The 21,701-nt window shown below is 43.6% G+C and overlaps 1 protein-coding gene and 1 long non-coding RNA gene across 5 annotated transcripts in view; one reads left to right on the forward strand and one right to left on the reverse strand.

Annotated features, from left to right (window-relative positions):
• LOC309372678 overlaps positions 1-7,278 on the reverse strand; it is a 35,254-nt gene extending 27,976 nt beyond the window's left edge. Inside the window, exons 1-3 of one of the 2 annotated variants that reach the window (XR_014169600.1) lie at positions 7,100-7,215; positions 4,022-4,124; positions 910-1,071 (exon numbers count right to left, since the gene is read on the reverse strand). This is a non-coding gene — a long non-coding RNA (uncharacterized lncRNA). Of the gene's footprint in view, positions 1-909; positions 1,072-4,021; positions 4,125-7,099 lie in introns of those variants that run through there. The other variant, XR_014169599.1, reaches the window with a different exon arrangement.
• A 165-nt stretch (positions 7,279-7,443) lies between these two features.
• SLC16A1 (solute carrier family 16 member 1) overlaps positions 7,444-21,701 on the forward strand; it is a 44,287-nt gene continuing 30,029 nt past the window's right edge. The window contains exon 1 of one of the 3 annotated variants that reach the window (XM_081916407.1): positions 7,444-7,574. The gene's annotated coding sequence lies outside the window, so the exon portion shown is untranslated. Of the gene's footprint in view, positions 7,598-8,569; positions 8,689-21,701 lie in introns of those variants that run through there. The other 2 variants (XM_081916408.1, XM_081916409.1) reach the window with 2 other exon arrangements.

Here is a 21,701-nt window from a genome sequence, read left to right on the forward strand (position 1 = left end):
CTCAGCCTTTATCCTAATGAATTGACTGATTTATCAAGCCACTGCCATGTGTACTCATTTATTTATTTATTTTGTTGGCCTGTTGCAGGGTAGCAGCAGAAAAATGTGCTTGGGTGCCTGTATGAGGTATCTAAGTTGAGAGTTAACTGCTGTTTTAAATTTGTGTTTGTAAGCATTGCACATTTTGTTTTTAGTATGTATGATACAACAAGCCTCCTAAAGATACTGACCTAGATTTTTATTCTTTAACTTTGCTATTTACTCATAAAGCGGGCCCATCTAACAAGTAAATAGCAGGCCTGCAGAATGATCCGTCCCTCTTTTGCCAATCCACACACTTGCCTGCATTGCATTCCATGACGTAGGTAGTTGATGTTCAGAATGTCTCAGGTTCAGTCCTTGAATCCCCTGCCTGAATCTCCTGGAGAGGCACTGCCTGTCAGTGTGGGGTATACTGAGCTAGTTGGACCTGTAGTTTGACTTGGGATAAGGCTTGGGATAAGGAAGCTTCCTATGTTCTGTGCACTTGTCTGTGTTGCCCTCGGTTAAATACAATACTGTTATACAGATACTGGTACATCCTAAAAATGTGGTCCTTTCTTCCAGGTTGAGGTACCCAGTTATAAACTGCCACCAATCAGTCCAGATTTTTTAATCTTATCAGGGGAGTAGATAAGGAGTGGTGATCACATGAGGAATTCATGGTGATTGTGTGAGGATTAACTCTCTGTGGAAGGTTCCTTTTAAAACAGAAAGTAGCTTTTGTCTGGCTTTTGACTTGAAACCTGGACCATTCAGCTGAGTTCTACCTTTATGCACTGATCAAATTGTCTTGGCAGTAGGGATACATTTCCTTTCCACCAGTCATACATCCTTTTGAAAGGGGTAAAGAAATATGCACAAAACATGTTTGTTTCAGCTCAATACTTGCAATATTTTTATTGATTGATTTTCTTTACTCAGGAACACAGATATTAGGATCACCTGAGAGAAGATTTTCTTAGAACTGGATGAACTTGCTGTTTCTCACACAGATATTTTCTTTTCCATTCTATATTTTAGTTGCCTCACCTATGTGGCAAAAAATTTGAATTATGAAGTAAATGCTCAACAGATATTAAATCTTATCAGCGTGAAGGGATGGGGGGAAAGCCTGCTTTGCGTCCACCTGACAGGCAGTGGCATAAATAAAAACCAGAGACATCAGTATGTGAATACAGAGACTTAAGGGCAATTCTGTGATAAGATCTCAGCAAGGATTGGCTTACTCTTCAGTGAGGAAATGTTTGTTAAGCTGATAGTAGGTAGAAAACACAATAGAAAAAAGTACCTGAAGCCTTTGCTTTAATCTGGCTTAATTAAGGAAATACTCGGGAGAGGCAACATTAGATGTTTGGTCCTTTTAGGTAATGAATGATTTTCACGTAATGATTTTACGAGGGCAGGGTATAAAAACATCAAACAAACGGCCAACAAAAAGTTTGTATATTTTGAATCAGCAATGGTGATTTTCTTCCGTTGGTAGTTCTCTGAACAATCAAGGAAGTTTATTACTCTGCAATTAGCATCTTACAATAGCATCTCTTTATCATCTGGTGACTAAACAAACACATCAGCTCAAAGTATCACTAGAACTGCCTAATTAAATCATATAGTAATATAGTTTCATATGTGGAGATGGAAAGCCAGGAGTAACAAGTGCTCCTGGGATCCTGTTTTGTTTAGGATCTGCATTTGATAACATTGGGCAGAAAAGCACAATGTTTCTGCATGCAAATAGGACACAAGGCACCTGCATTTAATTATTGCTAGGGTTGTGGAAGGTAATTTAATTACCTCTATTGAAAGCTGAGGTATTTTTATGTGAGTGATAGGCCAACTTTGCATGCATTATTTGTTCACTACATGACTGTGATGGTTTCAGAGGATTTAGGCACATGCTGCAGATAGGAGAAATTACATAAGTTTTATAAGATACAGATATAATTGTATCTTAATAACATGATTGTGCATTAGAAAACTGGGATGTACTATAGCACATCTTGCAAAAAAAATCAAGCAGGTGGTTCTTCAAGTCTTTACTAGAATTTTTTCTAGTAATTGCAAGCCATTATGCACCAGTTCCCATACAAAATATGAAGATTATAATGCAGAGTTTACATTACACCCATCAATTGCCAATATGGAGATAAATCCAGTCTGTACAACAACTAGTATCTCTTAATTTCAAACTACTTCCCTCCAACCCTCACACTATGAAAAAATATCTCAATCTCACCCTAATCCCCATCTCCAATGGAGATGGGTTTGGAGCAATATTGTATAGTTTATTTCTCAGCTCCTGGTGCATAAGCATTAGTAGGGCAATTTGTAAGTTTATAAATTTAAAAACAAATAAACAAATTTCCCCCTAAACAAAATGAACTGAATTTGAAAGAGGGCAAACTTTTGGAGTGGAGTGAAGTGATACTGTTGCCAAATTAAAGATGTAATGAAGTCCTACATGTCTTCACTGTCTCCTTTGGCTACCTGACATTGAGTGAAAAGCAAGAAGGAAGTCCTGTCTCCAGACATAGGAATTATTAGTCTACAACTTTTTAATGTCAACACTTATAAACAAAGGAGATACTGTACAGCATTTCCATGAGGGGGTGAGACACAAAAAGTTTGAAATTGTTATTAACTAACTTCTTCAATACTTTCTAGGCATGAGGAAACAGCTGATAATTTCAGAGGAACATGATCCCTGTTTTCAGTCTCCTTCAGACATGCTTTATATTTTATTAATTACAATATTTTAATCCCATCTTTCCTCTAACAAACTCAGAGCAGCTTTCATGGTTCTCCAACCCCCAACACCACCATATTATTCCCAAAAGTGTGAAGTAGCTGAGAAACTTTGTTTGGCAACTTTGGTGATTAAGTGGTATATAAATAGCTGCAATAAAAACATATTTATAGTTATTTTCTTTAGCGAAATTATACAACACTTTTCCATCCAAAGCTTTTCAATGCACCTTTCCATCTGAAGATGCATGTGCTTGTGTTTAACATTGTGTTTATCATGGCTGCACCAGTATATTAATACAAGTAAAATGTAAACAGCAGGTGCCTAACCATTTAGTTCACATGCCTAGAAGGGGAAGGGGGATAATTCTGTCTGGCAAGCAGAAATGCTTGTGCTGATGCAAAAATCAGAGGAGCTCAGTGTTGAATTCCTCCCATTAGGTTTATTTTGAGTAAAACCTAGTTAAATGTCACCCAATATAATACAATAAAAATGGAGTATTTCTTTGTAAAGAAACCTTTTGACGAAAATTGGCCAAGCTGTATCTAACTCACACTGAGACTCTATCAGCATACTTGATTGCATGTGCTGGCCTTCTAGAATGAAAGAACCCTGAGGCAGTGAGTTTGGCCACCTGATGACACATAGAAACTATGAGAGTGATCTCAAGCTTACTTTCCCACAGGCCAGGAGGCACCACCGTGCTTCAGTCCTCAGCATTTTTAGGTCTGTCCAAAGTTCACCCTTATAATTAGCAAGCAATTGAAACAGCTCTTCTAGAGCTAGCAAAATGGCCAAAGTGTATGGGCAAAATGTTGAGACGAGATGGGGATGAGTGTTACTTGCCCCTCCTCAAAGATGCAGCAGCCTCAACAGTTTTCAAAGATGTCTAATGGTTGTGCCAGCACCTAATGGCAATTAACGTTTCTTTCAAGTACAGTACAGTCTCTCAGGTCTGGGGGGAAAGTGTAGTAAAGCCTTGGGATTAATATCTTTTAAAAATTCTGCACAAGATGCAATACCGAGGAGTAAAACACTTAAAATTCAAATAAATGTTTAAAAGAACCTTGGTCAACCCACCAGTCTTTATGTCTATACGTAATATGATTTTAAAAGTGGGTGAGTGGAATGGTTATAATCCCTGGATTAAAATAATTGTGTTATTGTCCAATGTACAAGGTTCTGTTTCTATTTCTCAGCATCATTAAGTGCCTTAACATTTATGAAGCGTACCTTGAATGATCATGCCTGGTAGAAGGATGACTTTTCCCTTTGATGTGGCAGAAGAACCGTTTCCCATCTGTTTAGTGTCACTGGATTTGTTCCCCATTTCTTTCTAATATGGAGCAAATGACAAGATATTAAACATTTATCCTCTGGGAAAGGCAAAATTGGTCTGCCTTAGTCAATTTCAGGGTACAATGACAGGTGAATCACAAATTAAGAGAGCTCATGGCAAACAGCACTTTGACAAGAATTGTAATGCATCTCAAAAATAAGTTTTACCCATTGTTTCTTGCTACACAATACTTTAGCTGTTTAATTGTCTAGGGTTTCATAGACAGAAAACTCTTTTGGTTAGGAGAAAGCACAATCACTATATGGCAATTGTACGGACAATTGTTTGATCAGTGTGTGCACACATGGAAATCACGTACTGGCAAACAACATTCCACCCTGATTGCCAGTGTGTGTGCTTACTACTCGGGAAAAGTTTAGTATTTCAAGTGGTCTTTACATAGTGACAGTATCTTGCTACTCTTAAGTTTTGATAGCAGGTCACGTTTACAAATACCTGATTTTCCAGGCTTTATACACTGTACTGGGAAGTGCCTATGATGGCTCATTTAACTGGATGTTTTCTCTTAAGTGACATATGGACCTTGCAAATGTTTTATAAAAATGCATGTAAATTGTTTTTTAAATAATTTTTATTAATTTCCCATTTAAACATATATAATCACATCATTATTGTCCACTTTACCTCTTTGGCTCTTTAGAGCCTATCAACTTCCTTCCCTCCCACCTCTTGGCTTTCAAAGTTAACCTTTATATCAAAGCATTTTATATATTTTCCAATTCTAATAAGACTATCACAAAATCCCTCAAAATTTAAATAAATAAAGGTAAAAAAAGTCTCATTAGAAATCTTCAGATAACCCTACTAGTGTTGTTAATTGCTTACAATGATCTTTCAAATATTGTATAAATTTCCTCGTCGGTTTTGGATTTCCCCCGTCAGCTTTGCCAGTTCTGCAAAATGCATGCAAATTAAGTCATCATGGCTGCTTGAAAAAAGGGAGTGTTTTTGATTTCTCACAAATGTTATGTTATATGAAATGTTAATGTATTATATGAGTTCCTACCCTTTCCCCTGGGGACGAGGGTGGCGCTGTGGGTAAAAGCCTCAGTGCCTAGGGCTTGCCGATCGAAAGGTCGGCGGTTCGAATCCCCGCGGCGGGGTGCGCTCCCGTTGCTCGGTCCCAGCGCCTGCCAACCTAGCAGTTCGAAAGCACCCTCGGGTGCAAGTAGATAAATAGGGACCGCTTTCTAGCGGGAAGGTAAACGGCGTTTCCGTGTGCAGCTCTGGCTCGCCAGAGCAGCGATGTCACACTGGCCACATGACCCGGAAGTGTCTTCGGACAGCGCTGGCCCCTGGCCTCTTGAGTGAGATGGGCGCACAACCCCAGAGTCTGGCAAGACTGGCCCGTACGGGCAGGGGTACCTTTACCTTTCCCCTTTCCCCTATGGTGTTGTGTACTGTATCATTTAGAGAACCAGTACTGTCATTGGTAAGGGAAGAGGACAGCTCCATCCATTTTCTTCCTGTAAGGATTCCAACCGCCATCAAGTCTAGTGTCTGCTCCTATGTGGCAGGAGCAGTTCTGCTCTTTCTGCCTGGACCTGCTTTGCTCCCAGATCTGCCTGGGGTGGGTGAAGAATTTTCTTGGAGAGGGGATAATCTCCAATACAGAATTATATAACTGCATTGTAATAACTCTAATAATTGATGTCTGGGGTTGCTTTCTTCTTCTACCCTCCCCATCCCTCTTTCCTCACATCATGTCCTTTAGATTATGAGACTGAGGGCAGGGGCTCTCTTACTACTGATTTTTGTAAGTTTACCTGGCAGACTTTTTAGCTAAAGAGCAAGGTATGAATGTGTAAATAAATAAAGACGCTGTTGCTCTTGTACAGATCATTTCCAAACATTTCATTCCCTCAGAGATAATAATAATTTATTATTTATGCCCTGACCATCTGGCTGGGTTTTCCCAGCCACTCTGGCCGGCTCACAACAGAATTAATGATGATTATAATAATAATAAAAAAAGCGATAAAACATCAGACATTAAAAGCTTCCCTAAACGGAATAATAGCACTCAGAGAGATTGTTCCTGCTCTCAGGCCACCTTTCGTAGATATTCTTTACCTGGTTTCCCCAGCTTTGGCACTGTGGACTTTGATCTGATTTTACGTCCTTAATGTAAGTGACCAAAACCAACCATAGACATGCTTGTTCAAGAAGCAACTCCCACTGCTCTGAATGGGACCCTAGTTCAGGACTGCAGGTTCATCGATTGCAGGGAACACAGATGTCTGGAGGGTGTGTGCAGGGCCGGATTTGGGTTTGACGAGGCCCTAAACTACTGAAGGTAATGGGGCCCTTTGTCAACAACAAATTGCTGCTGTTTTTTGTGTTGAATATATGCTACGTGGTAATTTATGGGCCTAATAGGTATCTAAAGCCATTTGCACATAACAGAATATGGATTCTATCAAAGTAATTGTTGAACTGAAATACAATTATTAAGTATATTAATAGTGAAATTCAATTAAGAAGAAGCATACTTTTGGGGGGCCCCCAAGAGAGCGGGGCCCTGAGCTATAGCTTGTAAGTAAATCCGGCACCGGTCTGGAGGGTGTCACAATTTCTGTGCAATTCGGAGTGCTAGGCTCAGACACCCTCAGGGCAGGGATCCACCTGCCCCTCTGCAGCAAACGGAACAGTGTGCTAACTTCTAAGGAGCACATTTACTGACTGAGTTTCAGTTGCCAAAAGGGGGGGGGGGCGGTCATTGAAGTCACGGCTTACCGTATCACAAGCACAGTTTCCAATTTTGCTCCCTCCCCGCAAAATATGAAGTGGGCAGGGCGTGTGTGTGTGGGAATTGCCTCTGAGCATATACAAAGTACCTCGGGAGGGAGACAGAGGTTACATTTAGGTGGGCTGCTGAAGCCCCAGAACACCCCCCCATATATATATATTTAAATACTAGTTAATAAGGGGCCCTTGTGTCGACCCCTTACTGAGCGAGACTGAGGAGCCCACTGGCGGCCACAGGGAGACCCGAGGCCGCCCCGCTCCTTTCTGGCAACGCCGCCGCCACCTTCTACGTGCAGAAACGCCACTTTCCATTTGCCCCTGGTGGATATTTCCCCGCCTCTCCTCGCGAGCGGCGCCCCCGCTACAAAGGCTCCCCCCTCAGGCAACCTCTCTCACACAAAGGCGCCTCTCTCTCTCTCTCTCCTATAAGGAGAAGCCGCTGGCTCTTTGCGGTCGGTGGGGGAGGCCAGCTGGCCAAGCCGCTCTTCTGACCCGCCGGCGCAAAAGCCCGCCCTTTGCCTCTCGGCTCCTCCTCCTCGCCGCAGGCAGGCTCCCCGCCCGGCCCGTTATAGTGCGTGAGGGGGCGGGAGCGCCTGCGAGTAGCGCTCGGGAGACTGTCTGGAAGGAGAGACGCGAAAGAGAGAGACGCGGCGTGGGGAAAGGGCAGGAGCGCGTCGTGTGAGTGCCGCTGCGTGCAACGGGTAGGGAGGGCTTCGGCTGCCCGGCTGGGAAGGCGGGAGGCAAAGTCCTCTCTCGGGGCTCCTGGAGCCACGTGGCGCGGCAGAAAGGGGTGGCCGCCGGCCGTCTTGGGGGCAGCTTTTCGGTCTGCCCGCCAACCCCGGAGTAGCACCAGCGCGGGGAAATGGGGGGGGGGGGCGCGGACGGGCGACCCGAGCCTGGGGAGCCGGGCACGAGGTGGAAGGGGCGCGTGGCGACGGTGGGGTGGTGCTGGCACAGAGCTGTGGGGGGGGGGTTTAAGCCCCGGGGGATGCAGTAAAGCGAGGAGGTCCGAGGTCCAAGGTGGCCGGCCATCCTGCCACGTTGGCCATGGGCAAGGGGGTCCCGTTACTGATCGTTTATCGCTTTATCTTTAAGTGAGGACTGCTTGGGTCAGGGGCCATTGCGTTCGTCTGTTTCCTGATTCCTGGGGATTTGCTGGGCTGGCGGGGAGGAGAGGGGACTGGTTGGCTAGCTTCTTTGTTTGAATTCAGCATGTGGTGGTTTGGGGGTGCATGGCGAAGAAGGATTCGTTAATGTTTCTGCTGTGTATCTTACAAGGGTTCGAGTTGGGTATGAGTAGTTGCGCGCATGGCTTGCTTGCTTTGCATGCCTGCATTCGTCTTGAGAGATCAGAGGATATCTGACTTCCCTGTTGCACAGGCGCGCATCTCTCAGCGCTGAGATGCAGGTTTTGAATATAGATAAGCCTATCTAGCCCACACTGGGTAGCCCTAGCAACTCACCTCAAAATGATTTGCAGCAGAAGTGCGAGAGGGCTTACCATATTCCTTTAAATGTCCTATTATACTTGACAATCCTCAATTTCTCACCGCTTGGTTGTAGTTCAATGTGTGCTCTGCCTCCACTTCAAATACTTTTGTTGGACTTAATGTGAGGTGGTAAATTAAAAGTTCTATCTTTGATGGCTTTCACACACTGATGTCTTCACTAGATGTTGCAACCTCCAAGTGATGGCAACCATGTGTGAATCAACTCTTAAGTCTAGAACCAGTGGATTACTTAACAGTGAAATACAAGGATGTGAGCTTTCCTTGTGAGATGATTCTAACAGGTATGTGGGACTGCTTGCAGTTCTGGTTGTGGCAAATGAACAAACATTGTTCCTTGAGTGCATCACCTCTTGTATCTTTTGAAAAGGAGACAAACCTTTAGGAATAAAGCCTTGCCTGTTTCTTGTGTGAGCTCATCAGCATTTCAAAATAGGCACTCTTTGGACTGGGGGAGGACAACTTTCTCACAATGTGATTTGCCTAGTTTACTGTGCCTTTTGGTGACATTTTGAACCTTAAAGACTGCTGACACATCAGGTTAGCTTAAAGCATTCTTGGGTACAGAAGCAATTGTGCTGAACTGGCAGACTGTCTGTTGTTTTCTTCAGGCACAAGCATGGCTCAGCAGTTAAACCTTCCCAATAAGGAACCAGTAATTCTGTGTCCCTCTCTGTTTACAATTTTTAGTAAAGAAAGTTACTCACCTATTTAATACTTTAGTTATTTCTTGCATTTGTTGACCACCTTCCTTGGTAACAATTTCTTGCAGGACCTGAGTTTTGTTGTATGGACCTATTGTCATAAGGAATCTCAGTTCTATGTCAGGAAACTATGTTACGGAGTTGTTCAGGTCTCTATATCTTTTGGAAAGTACTACATAGCTTGAGGCACAATTATCAATAGGACTGAATCATTGTTCCTGCTGTCTGAGAAAGCTGATCAGGTTATGATTATGATATATTCTTTTGCATTTTGCATTTTCAAGCTGTTAATGTCTTCAGTTTTAAGTAAAATATTAATTGGTTGCTATGCAGCACACTATACAGTGGTACATATACTATACTCTAGTTACATACGCTTCAGGTTACATACGCTTCAGGTTACAGACTCTGCTGACCCAGAAATATTACCTGGGGTTAAGAACTTTGCTTCAGGATGAGAACAGAAGTCGTGCTCTGGCGGCGTGGCAGCAGAGGGAGGCCTCTTTAACTAAAGTGGTGTTTCAGGTTAAGAACAGTTTCAGGTTAAGAACAGACCTCCGGAATGAATTAAGTACTTAACCTGAGGTACCACTGTACTTCCAGATACAGAAAGGTGCTTCCAAACATTTTTGCCTCTTCACAACTTCAGTACTTATTAAACTTTATTAAAATTTTATACTAACAAATGTGATTGGGTGACCTTAAATACATTATATTCTGTCACCTCTGCTTGTAACTGCTTTCCTACAAATTTGATGATGAGAACCTTCTAATTACACAGCAGCCAATCATGGGAACATGACTGCAGTTAGAAAGCTGGAGAGACATGGATGCATCTGTGATACAGAAGGCTGATCGCCGAAGAATTGATGCTTTTGAATTATGGTGCTGGAGGAGACTCTTGAGAGTCCCATGGACTGCAAGAAGATCAAACCTATCCACTCTTAAGGAAATCAGCCCTGAGTTTTCACTGGAAGGACAGATCCTGAAGCTGAGGCTCCAATACTTGGGCCACCTCATGAGAAGACTCCCTGGAAAAGACCCTGATGTTGGGAAAGATTGAGGGCACAAGAAGAAGGGGACAACAGAGGATGAGATGGTTGGACAGTGTTCTCGAAGCTACAAACATGAGTCTGACCAAACTGCGGGAGGCAGTGGAAGACAGGAGTGCCTGGCGTGCTCTGGTCCATGGGGTCACGAAGAGTTGGACACAACTAAACGACTAAACAACAACAATAACAAATGATATCTATGATAACAAATGGCCTGTAATGTACATGCAGTACTGGAGACCCATTTCATTTTTATGTTTAAGGCAATGAGATGATTGCTCATTGTTTTGCTGTGTGATCTGTTCAGTGTATCTTTGCCTCAGCATGTGGATCTGTTTGAGTTCTGCATGCATTTGATTAAGCCATGTTGATGGTGGTTAAGCACCAACCATATTTTTGCACATTTCAGAAATGTTGCAGTTCCTTTAAGAACTACTGCCCAGTGGAATATAGTAGTGCTGTTTTGCAGCTGGCTGTTGTTAAAGAAGGAATATAGTAGTGCAGTTTTGCAGCTGGCTGTTGTTAAAGAAGGAACAAAACAACTCCTTTACACTTTTCCATTTCAGGTACAACCTTTTGGAGATGAATGCGTGCCAAGCCAGTGAAGGGAGAAGGAACAGCCTTGGTTTAGGCAGGCATTCTTTATAACTTCTGGCCCATATTTCCAGTCCTGTTGTAACAGCTTGGCTGTGGATATGCCTGTGCCAAGAGGCATTTCGTTTCTCATAGTTGCAGATAACTCTCTAAAATACATTCTGGTTGCATCATGTTGCAATCATAAGCTGGCCAAGTGTCAATCAAGGTAGCATTGAGTGTGTAGTATGTTTTGTGTGTCCTTGAGTCTACCGCCTTGGCTCTAGGCATGCATACCTGGTCAGCATCACCTATATTTTTCCACCAACCTTGTTATTTCAGTTTACCAAACACTTTCCCTATTTCTCTTTCATTTCTCTTGTAGCCCATAGTACCATATAGCTTTTTGCATCCAGACATTCTGAGTTCCTTGCTCTCCTAGGTGTTGCTGGTTGAGTTCTGAACAAATAAGGGTGTGTTGGCACCTGTGTACTTTGCAACTTATCTTTTCATTCTAGTCCCCCCCCCCCATTGCCCTGGTACTAATCTTTTCACATTATCTTTTATATATGTATTTCCTCCTTTTAAGACTGGTGGCTTCAGCTTTTTTCCTCTAGAAAACATTTCCTAAAGTAAAGCTGCATTTTCATAATTGTATGCGTGTTAATAGAATAATAATAGAAGACAGAAGAAACTTTATGATGAAATGGATGTGTCTGAGCCTGTGCAAGGCTAGAACAAGTATCTCTTTCCTACTCTATAGCTTCTAATTCATATTAATTATACTTTATACCAGCCTTCATCTCCTAGTGGATAGTAAAAAACATTAGTGAGGTGTATCGTGAATAGGCATGTTTTGGCAAAATTGTTATGTAGAAAGTTTCCATAATGAGGGAAAGGGCAGTGGCTGGGAAAGATACCATGAAATACAGTGGTGCCCCGCAAGACGAACGCCTCGCAAGACGAAAAACCCGCTAGACGAAAGGGTTTTCCGTTTTGGAGGTGCTTCGTAAAACGAATTCCCCTATGGGGTTGCTTCGCAAGACGAAAAAAATCTTGCATCCCCCCTTGGTTTTTTTCCGCTTTTTCCGCCCTTTTCTTAAGCCGCTAAGCCGCTTATCAGCTGTTCCGCTGATAAGCCGCTTAACAGCTGATCGCTGGAAGCCGCTTGACAGCTGTAGCGCTAATCCGCTAAGCTGTCAATGGGCTTGCTTCGCAAGACGAAAAAACCGCTATACGAAGAGCCTCACGGAACGGATTAATTTCGTCTTGCGAGGCACCACTGTAGTTAGATCTGGCTGATCAAGGGATGATATCAGCTCTTTCAATAGAAGGTAAACTGTGGACAATGAGACTAAAGCTAGATATGGTCTGAGGCAGGGGAGCGCGTGCCCATCCGCGTGTGCACACACTGTTTCCGGCGCACTTCCCGGTCGGAGGAGCACCGGAAATAGCTTGTGCGCATGTGCACGGGCGTCCTCCGACCCCAATGTGGACTGGAAGTAACGCATGCACATGCGCAAATAATGCTTGCGCATGCGCACAAGCTATTTCCGGTGCTCCTCCGACCTGAAAGTGGGCACCTGCGCAGCGCAGTGCCGGTAAGAGTGGGCGGCGGGGGTTGCTGCGGGCCGCATAAATGAGTCCCTCAGGTCTTAGTTTGGGGACCTCTGGTCTGAAGTGTTCATACATCTTTACTCCTTTTAAACTTTTGCAAATAACTGATAAGACTTTCTTGACAAAATAATAATCCATGGCTATATATATTTTTGGGTAATATGGAAAATAATAGCTCATTAGGAGTTTGATGCAAGGGGAAAGGTTTAAGCCTCTCCCCTATGCTATGATCCAAATGCAGACCTCTCGACAACCCTTTGGAAAGTTTAAATGAAAGCAGAGATGCAATCCACTCGTTTTTGCTCACAGTGATGGATCATGGAGATACAGACCACATTATTTCTTTGTATTATTACATTCAAAAATAATAAAAGCCCGCTCACTTCTTCCTCTCGCAATTTTACAGTAGATCAACTTGAAATGTAATTCAAACGAAACACTGATATTCTGTACAGTGAGAACTGTTCAAGCAAAGCTTCCTGCTCCTTATGGAGCATTATCCATGAATCTTGTGCTTCTCATGCAATCTAGAGCTGCCAGTGGATTAACTTCTTTAACAGAGCTGTTTTGATCTTAGCTACTTAACTGAATACTAACCCACAGCAGTGAGGGTTTATATAACACTTTGGCAGCCCGATCCTATAGTTCTCTTGCGCATAACTGTGGCAGAAACCACAGTATAGTGGCATCATACATTAAATAAAAGGAGTAGGGTCATAACAGATAAAGAGTGCCCCCACCGCAATACTTGCCTGTGCCCTTAACTATCTGTGTTCAAAGCATAGTGTTGCAGAAGGAATTTGAAGCAGGGCTGTTTTGACTAGGACCAGGAAGACAGTTCAAACAAGATAACTTTTACACCAGAATATACTGTAACAAACCGTCCCTGTGGAAAATTATTCATGCTGCTTTCTAACCTTGGAGCACACACTGTAAAGCAGGAAAAAGTTTTCAAGGCTTTGGGTGGCCAGGCACCTGCTTTTGTTTATTTATTTGTTTCCAGTGGTTGGATTTATTGCATGTTTTCGCATTCAGAATAGCAGGTTCTCCTAATGCCTATTCTTTTAATTTTTTAAGATTTTTACTGTTGGAGGGACGCGGGTGGTGCTGTGGCCTAAACCAATGAGCCTAGGGCTTGCCGATCAGAAGGTTAGTGGTTCGAATCCCTGCGATGGGGTGAGCTCCCATTGTTCGGTCCCTGCTCCTGCCCACCTAGCAGTTCGAAAGCATGTCAAAGTGCAAGTAGATAAATAGGTACCGCTCCAGAGGGAAGGTAAACACCATTTCCGTATGCTGCTCTGGTTCGGCACATGACTCTCTGCTGGCCACATGACTCGGAAGCTGTATGCGAGCTCCCTTGGCCAGTAAAGTGAGATGAGCGCCACAACCCCAGAGTCGTCCACGACTGGACCTAACGGTCAGGGGTCCCTTTACCTTTCTACTGTTGGATGTATACTGTTTTTATACTCAAAACAAAAAAATTCCTTCCAGTAGCACCTTAAAGACCAACTACCGTATTTTTCGCACGATTGGACGCACCGGACCATAGGACGCACCTAGTTTTCAGGGGGGGAAATCAAGGAAAAAATATGATTCCCCCCCCCCCCGCAGCTCTGGGAGCAGTGGACAGGTTGCACGCAGCCTGTGCGCTACTCCAAGACCTTCTCCCTGCTTTTGCGGGAGGTGGCGGAATTCCCCCACCTCCTGGAAAAGCCAGCAAAGCTGTGCAGCCCCTTTAAAGAGCGCACGGCTTTTGCCTGCTTTTGCGGGAGGTGGGGGAATTCCCCCATCTCCCGCAAAAGCCCGCAGGAGGGAGAAGGGACTGACTCGGCCAGTCAGTCCCTTCTCCCTCCTTGGGGAAAAGCCCCCAAGAGCCGCGCGCTCTTTAAAGGGTGCGCGGCTCCTACGGGCTTTTCTAGGAGGTGGGGGAATTCCCCCACCTCCTAGAAAAGCCTGCAGAAGCCATGGAGCCTCTTTAAAGAGCGCACGGCTCTTGCCTGCTTTTGCGGGAGGTGGGGGAATTCCCCCATCTCCCGCAAAAGCCCACAGGAGGGTTGGAGAGTAGCGGGAAGGCGTCGCGCGCCTTCCTGCTGCCCCCATCCTCTGGGGCTGGCGATGGGGGAAGCGCTGCTTTTCCCCCGCCAGCCTCAAAGCCGGGTTGGAGAGTAGCGGGAAGGCGTCGCACGCCTTCCTGCTGCCCCCCATCCTCTGGGGCTGGCGATGGGGGAAGCGCTGCTTTCCCCCCCGCCAGCCTCAAAGCCGGGTTGGAGAGTAGCGGGAAGGCGTCGCGCGCCTTCCTGCTGCCCCCCATCCTCTGGGGCTGGCGATGGGGGAAGCGCTGCTTTCCCCACCGCCAGCCTCAAAGAGCAGACTCTCCTGGCTTCAGCGGAAGCAACGCGAAGCCTCTGTAGCGCAGGCTTCGGAGGCTTTGCCTTGCTATCGCTGAAGCCAGGGAGCCTGCATTCGCTCCATAGGACGCACACACATTTCCCCTTCATTTTTGGAGGGGGAAAAGTGCGTCCTATAGAGCGAAAAATACGGTAAGTTAGTTCTTGGTCTTTAAGTTAGTTAGTTGGTCTTTAAGGTGCTGCTGGAAGGAATTTTTTTGTTTTGACTATGGCAGACCAACACGGCTACCTATCTGTAACTGTTTTTATACTGATTTGCATCATTTTCTACGCAAAATATTTAAGGATATACATCAGTATCCGTTAATTTACTGACTTTATTCAACATTGCATAAAAGTATTCCTCTGTTGTAGGGGAATGGATCTACAAAACTGTTTTTAATTTTCCTGGAGCTGGAAGCCTAAGCATTTCAAGTCTTTTATTTAAATGAACAGGGTTTGTTTAGATGAGTAATTTGGAAAGTCTAGTGAGTCCTAGCACAAATAAATTCCTGAACTGACAGCATGTTTTGCATGATGCAACTGGGTTATATAAGGTATTGGTAGCTGTTACCTACGTTTTCCCATTTTAAGCTATCGGAATGGACCGAACTGAATTGTAAAGATCACAGAGTAAACTGAACTGGTGTAAAACACTGTTCTAGAAGTCAGTCCTAATAAGGCAGAGAAACTTCTAATTTTTGTGTGGAATAAAGGCCTGGTTACAGAGATGCTGTTCTGTGAATAGGAGATCTATCTAGCTGGTGCCTGAATGGGTTAGCTTTTTGTTAATCAGTGCTAACTCCATTTACTTCTAATATTTAAGATGTGCCAATATTAATTAAAACCAACCTGTTCAATCAAGTGCTGCCGATGGGAACAATTGTACTGAGTGGCTCTACGAGATAAAAACATTCTGTCAGGGCGTTGAGCTACACTGCAGTATATCCACATAAAAATGAATCTATTGGCTCATAATCTCTAATAAATCTAGAAATGAGAACCATGGAAGATCAAATAAAAATCTATAGTAATTTAAACAAGAGATGCATTGAACATCTCATTAAATAGAACTGCAATATGAAGGTTCTATACATTAGTGACAGAGCACAGAGCTCATTCTCTCTCCTGCACCTGATAGACTGTCCCATGTACAACCTATGGCAGGCTTTGCCATCTTGGTGCCTTCTAGATAGTCTGTACTACAAATCTTTTCAGCCCCAGACAACAAAACATAACTTACATGGGAAAGGATTCCATCTTAACATGCCACAGTCCTCTTCAGGCATTACATGGGAATGAAATACTAGGGCATCAGCCATCTTTCCTCAATTGTTACCAGCTGTGTGGCTGCCACTTATTGTCCTACGCTCATCTTGAGATTTGTGGGATAACATGAACATAAATGCATCCCGTGTTGAGATTATCTTTATTAATACATTTGAATTCTGAGTGTACTTTGGAATTGTACCATAACCTTGGAAACGGGGTGAATGCTTCCATCTTGGTGATGATTTCTAGTCCTGAACTCTTGTCTTGAGATGCTTCACAACTGATGGGAAAAAATACAATTTTGCTTATGGGTATCTTGATTCTAAGTCAGTTTTTCTTTAGTGAAAATCTGAATCTCTTATTTCATTCCCTGTAACTTTGAACACACTGAGTTATAAAAACAAATTGCACTATTCATACTAATTACACTCTTGCTTCTGCTATAAACCAGCAGGATAAGGGATTTAAATTCAGGCTGGCTCTGTTTTTGGCTAGCTGTTCTGTGCCACAGCATATAGCTTGCAAAACTGCATTAGTTCCTAGTCACAATCATGAGTAATTTAGACTTGTATTGAATGAGTCTCTCTCTGGGTCATTTTGGATACCGTTAGCCTGATGCGCACTAGATGTAATCATTGTGAGAATTAACATATGGATAGGACCCTAACTAAACAATAATATAATACTGGGGGGGGGGGGAATCTAAAAATATCTTTTTAACATTCATAGCCTTATTCACTTGATCTGGAGCCAGTTCCTAGTGTTTGAGATGAAAATAGATTTGTTTGCACACGTTGTTGTACTTTGATCTTGTGCTGACTTCTCAGAGCAGGTAAAGTTAATATGGCAAGACTGTGTGTTTTAATGTCCTCTAACTTTGTATGCATGCAATCTAATGAGTCCCATTGTAAGATACAAGACATTTCAATCTGACTTTGTTGTTTTAGCGTTGGTAAGTAAGTAACAGGGTGCTTTTTGTCATAATTGTTAACATGATTAGTATCTGAAAAATACAGTTTTGAAACTAAGAGGTTCCAATTTTATTTTTCTCTATGATATTTCATTTTGGGCTGAGCTTGAGCATTGTCACATATAAGTGATTTAACACTGACCTTGCTGGTCCATAGTTCCATGACAGACTGCAGATGGTCCATAGTTCAAAGACTGGAGCAACAATTAGGAAGAAAACTGTTGGGAAGAAATGTGAGAGGGTGACTGGGAATCATTGTGAACTTCCAGGGGAAGGAATCACTTTTGTAAACTGATGAAACAGTGGCTTTCTCAGATCTGAGGTTTAAGTCCTATGTTACTTCAAAACAGATAGGCTTTCTGCCTGGTTAACTGTGGATGGGACAATATTCATGTATGTATTGATAAGAACGTGTGAACTCTGTTGGGGCTGAACATTTATGAGTAGTGTGTCATAATGGAAGATCTCAGTGATTTACTCAATTTACTTCCAAGCAGTATGCTTTAAACTACCTGAGAGATTTCCCATTAATACAATGGAGATTTATTTTTCTGATTTGGAATATTTTTTCAGAACCTAAAATTCTTAAAACTTGATTTTGGCTTGAATGAGGTAGAGAGTAATGTTACTTCATACTTGATTTCCAGCAATTGTGCTGGATTGGTAATATAGTAGAATATAAGAAGAGCCTGCTGGATCAGACCCATCTAGTTCAGCATCTTGTTCTCACAGTCGCCACCCAGATGCCTGTGGGAAACCCCCAAGCAGGGCCTGAGCAGAGGACAGCACTAACCTGCTCTGCAGTTTCCAACAAGTGGTATTCAGCAGCATATTGCCTCCAATAAGAAAGAGCACAGTCATCATGGCTAGTAGCCCATGATAGCCTCTGTCACATGCTTTTAAAACTTCACATGAGCCTCAGCCTCTCTCACCTGCAGCTCCTACCTGTGTGCACCTTTCCTCTGATTATTCCATTTTTCCAGTTTGCCTTCTCTTGCCCTCATTCCTTTGGTTAGCTTCTGTGACAGTCTTCCTCTTCTAGGACCTCATTATTATCTAGGTCAATGGTTCCCAATTAGCTAATTACTGAGGACCTCTGTTTTTTCAAAAGCCAAGCCACAGACCCCCTACTTTTGAAAATTTTGATAACTCTCTGGTAGAGAGCAATTTTTGAACAAAAAAAAATGGATAATAAGCAAAAGATAATGAGCAACAATTTTAGGTATACAAAATAATAACAGATTAGGGCTGAGCTATATCTGGTTTTCAACATTGTGATATATCAGCAGCTAAGCATCACAATATATCACAATGTTTGAAATTGGAGATCAGGCATGGGGATGAGCGAAGGAGCAAACACAAGAGATCAGAGGGGTGGGGTGTGTGTAGATCAGGCTTGGGGATGTGGGAAGCAGCAGCTGTGGAGATCCTGCAGGTGGGGTGAGTGCAGATCAGATGGGGGTTGGGGGAGGAGACGAAGCAGAGTCACCTCCACTGCATGGATTGAGTGGGAGGAGATAGAGATGGGGTGCATCAAGCCGCCGTCAGTGGGGCAGCCAGTGGTGGCAGATGGATGGCAGATGGCATGAAGCTTCTTTTCTTCCCATTCATTTTGTACCTTAACACCCACTCTCCCCCAGTGTCAGCTTCTTTCCTTCCTTGTCATTTTACATTCACTTCTTTCTTGTATAACTTCTTTCCCTTCACGTCCCCTTAGCCATTCCCTGTCTGTTGTTCCTGTTTGCTGCTGTTATATATTAACTTTTTATCACTCGCTATAAGTTGAACGCTTTCTCTGGCCCTTTCCTCTCAGAGCATGCAAGGAGGTGCTGACCCAACACAGTGGTACCTCATGTTACGAACTCCGCTAACCCGGAAGTAGCTGCTCCTGGTTGTGAACTTTGCCCCAAAATGCAAACTGAAATCACGCACCAGAGGCAGGCCCCATTAGTGAAAGCACGCCTCAGGATAAGAACAGTTTCAGCTTAAGAATGGACCTCCGGAACGAATTAAGTTCGTACCACTGTAACAGGACTAAGGCATGTCTGGGAGAGCAGGGGACAGGCAAATGAGGAAGCAGGGCTGTGGCACTGTAAGTAACGATTCTGAAAGTAGCCCAAGGCCCACTATCTGAAATGCTGCTGTAGAACAAATTTGACTAACTTCCATACCTTGGCACTTAGATGTGAGTTTAGTTGTGTGGAGTTTTCCCTCCTGTGTATTTTAGTACTAAAATCACCTAGCATCAGTGTTTGAAACTCTCATTGTTCTAGGCATATTTTGTGATAGGCAATTTCATTAGCGCAAGCAGTTTCTGAGCAATGGACACATTACTGTGCCTAAGATTTTGAATTAAAACTGCAGAGTGGAAGGCAAGGAGGACATTTTTCTGCCTCCCCACTTCCAGCTACTAGTTAAAGGCTGGAGAAGAGACCCTTTTAAGAATATTAAGGGGGTGGGCAGGGGGAAGGACTAGACTGTGTGAAAAATGAACATAATATTTTAGCTGCAGTTCATTCATTTTCAGCTTTGTATTCTTGTTATTAAAAAGTGTGCCTAGACGTTCCGTTATTGCAGCCATATTCTTGGTTTAAGGTGCCATTCAGCTCCTAGCTTTCACATCTCAGTTTCTAGTGCTGCCTGGCATCAAACTGTTAGTGTTCCCAACTCAAGATTTGTACACTTACCATACAAGTATGAATTTAGAGGTGTCCCTGAGAGGGTGAGCTCCTGTTGCTCGGTCCTTGCTCCTGACAACCGAGCAGTTTGAAAGCACGTCAAAGTGCAAGTAGATAAATAGGTACTGCTCCGGTGGGAAGATAAACGGCATTTCCGTGCGCTGCTCTGGTTTGCCAGAAGCGGCTTAGTCATGCTGGCCACATGACCCGGAAGCTGTCTGCGGACAAAAACCAGCTCCCTTGGCCTATAGAGCGAGATGAGCGCCGCAACCCCAGAGTTGTCCGCGACTGGACCTAACCGTCAGGGGTACCTTTACCTTTACCTTGCTTGGAAGGCTGCTAAATGAAACTTTTGGTCTGTGCCACTTGTGTGTTTATCCATAAGCCTGTTCCGCCCCATTTCTGCATTCTTTGTTTTTAAGCCAGGGGGGAGCATTTTAAATAAGCATTTGTGAACCTGTTCCTCACCCTCCTTAAAATATACATTTTATAGTGCATTACATGTACTAGATGGAGGAACTCCTTGTCACCCTCATAAACACCCAATTTTATTATCCCGGGGGGGGGGGGGACCTACAACAACATTTCAAGACGTTTATAAAATACTGTGTAGATAATCTTTAAAGATGTACTAATCCATTAGAATCAATATATTCTGAATTCTTAGAGCACTGTTTAAATAAAGTGTCTCAGCACTGTTCAGCAACATAAGCGGAGAATTCAAAGAGTTTGGTTTTTCTTTTTATGCAGAAGTTTTTGAGGGACCAGTTATAGTTTATATGTTCTGGCAGTACAGATGATGCCCAAAACAACTAACAAATAAATAGCTCCTTTTTGCTTCTCAAGAAATCGTTTGATATTTTAACAGAATCTGGCTTATACTGTGATCTAATTCTTTGGTTTCAATTGGCTGAGGAGTAAATAGTTGTTTCAGATGCTGTTTGAAGGAAGTATATGCAATTCCTTAAAAGTAGTGCCATTTTAACAACAACCAGCACTGCACAAATATGTGCAAATTAATCTCTCATAGAGTGATGGGGGACTTGTGGTGCTACAGCTGTTACTGGCTAGTACTCTGGGATTTTGAGCGGTATAGTCACAGGTTCCCCATCTCTGTTCTAGAATAAGTTTACCATATTTTTTTCAATGAATCCTGGGATACTTTCTGGATGCCCCATGGTCATATTATAAAGTACTGTATTTTTTGCTCCACAACACTCACTTTTTTCCTCCTAGAAAGTAAGGGGGAATGTCTGTGCGTGTTATGGAGCGAATGCCTACGGATGGCGGGGGGATCTGCTGCAGTCGTGAGCAGAGGATCCATGGTTCCCCTTCCTTCCCTCCGGGGCTCGCTTTGAAATAGCAAAGCGGGAGAAGAGCTGCTGAGTGGGGAGGAGAGCGGGACAGAAAGCTTGCTTGCTTTAAAGGAGCAAGGCGGGAGAGGAGAGGAGCCGCTTACACAAGTGTAAGTGGCTCCTGTCCGGTTGGCTCCTTTAAAGCAAGCAGGCTTTCTGTCCCTCTCTCCTCCCCACTCAGCTGGCTAAATAGCAGCAAAGTTTTTCAGCGAGCCCGGGAGGAGGGAGAGAAGCAGAGCCTGCTTGCTTTAAAGGAGCAAAGCGGGAGAGGAGCCTTCTCCTCTTATACCCCTCTTCTGCATTATTAACAGCATCCTTCTCCACCCACCCCATGCGTGTTCCTTGTCCCTTGAGTGCTTTTCCTTCCCTCCCCACTTAAAACGTTACAAAGCACGGATCCACATGGATCTTAAGGATATTTTCACTGGGTCACCCCAAATTCACCATCAGATCACATAGCATGTCCATGGCTACAGCTTGCACCAAAAAAATCACGCACCCACTGTTGCCTGGGGCCACAGTGGTGCAAAAACGTAGTTACAAAGCATGGATTCACATGGATCCTCAGGATTTTTGCATTGGGCTACCCCAAACTCACCGTCAGATCACATGTCTGTGGCCACAGCATGAACCACAAAAATCATACATCCACTGTTTCGTTTAGAATATTTTTTTCTTGTTTTCCTCCT

This window comes from Podarcis melisellensis (assembly GCF_964234715.1).
Source record: "Podarcis melisellensis genome assembly, chromosome: 6".
Taxonomy (NCBI): Eukaryota; Metazoa; Chordata; class Lepidosauria; order Squamata; family Lacertidae; genus Podarcis; species Podarcis melisellensis.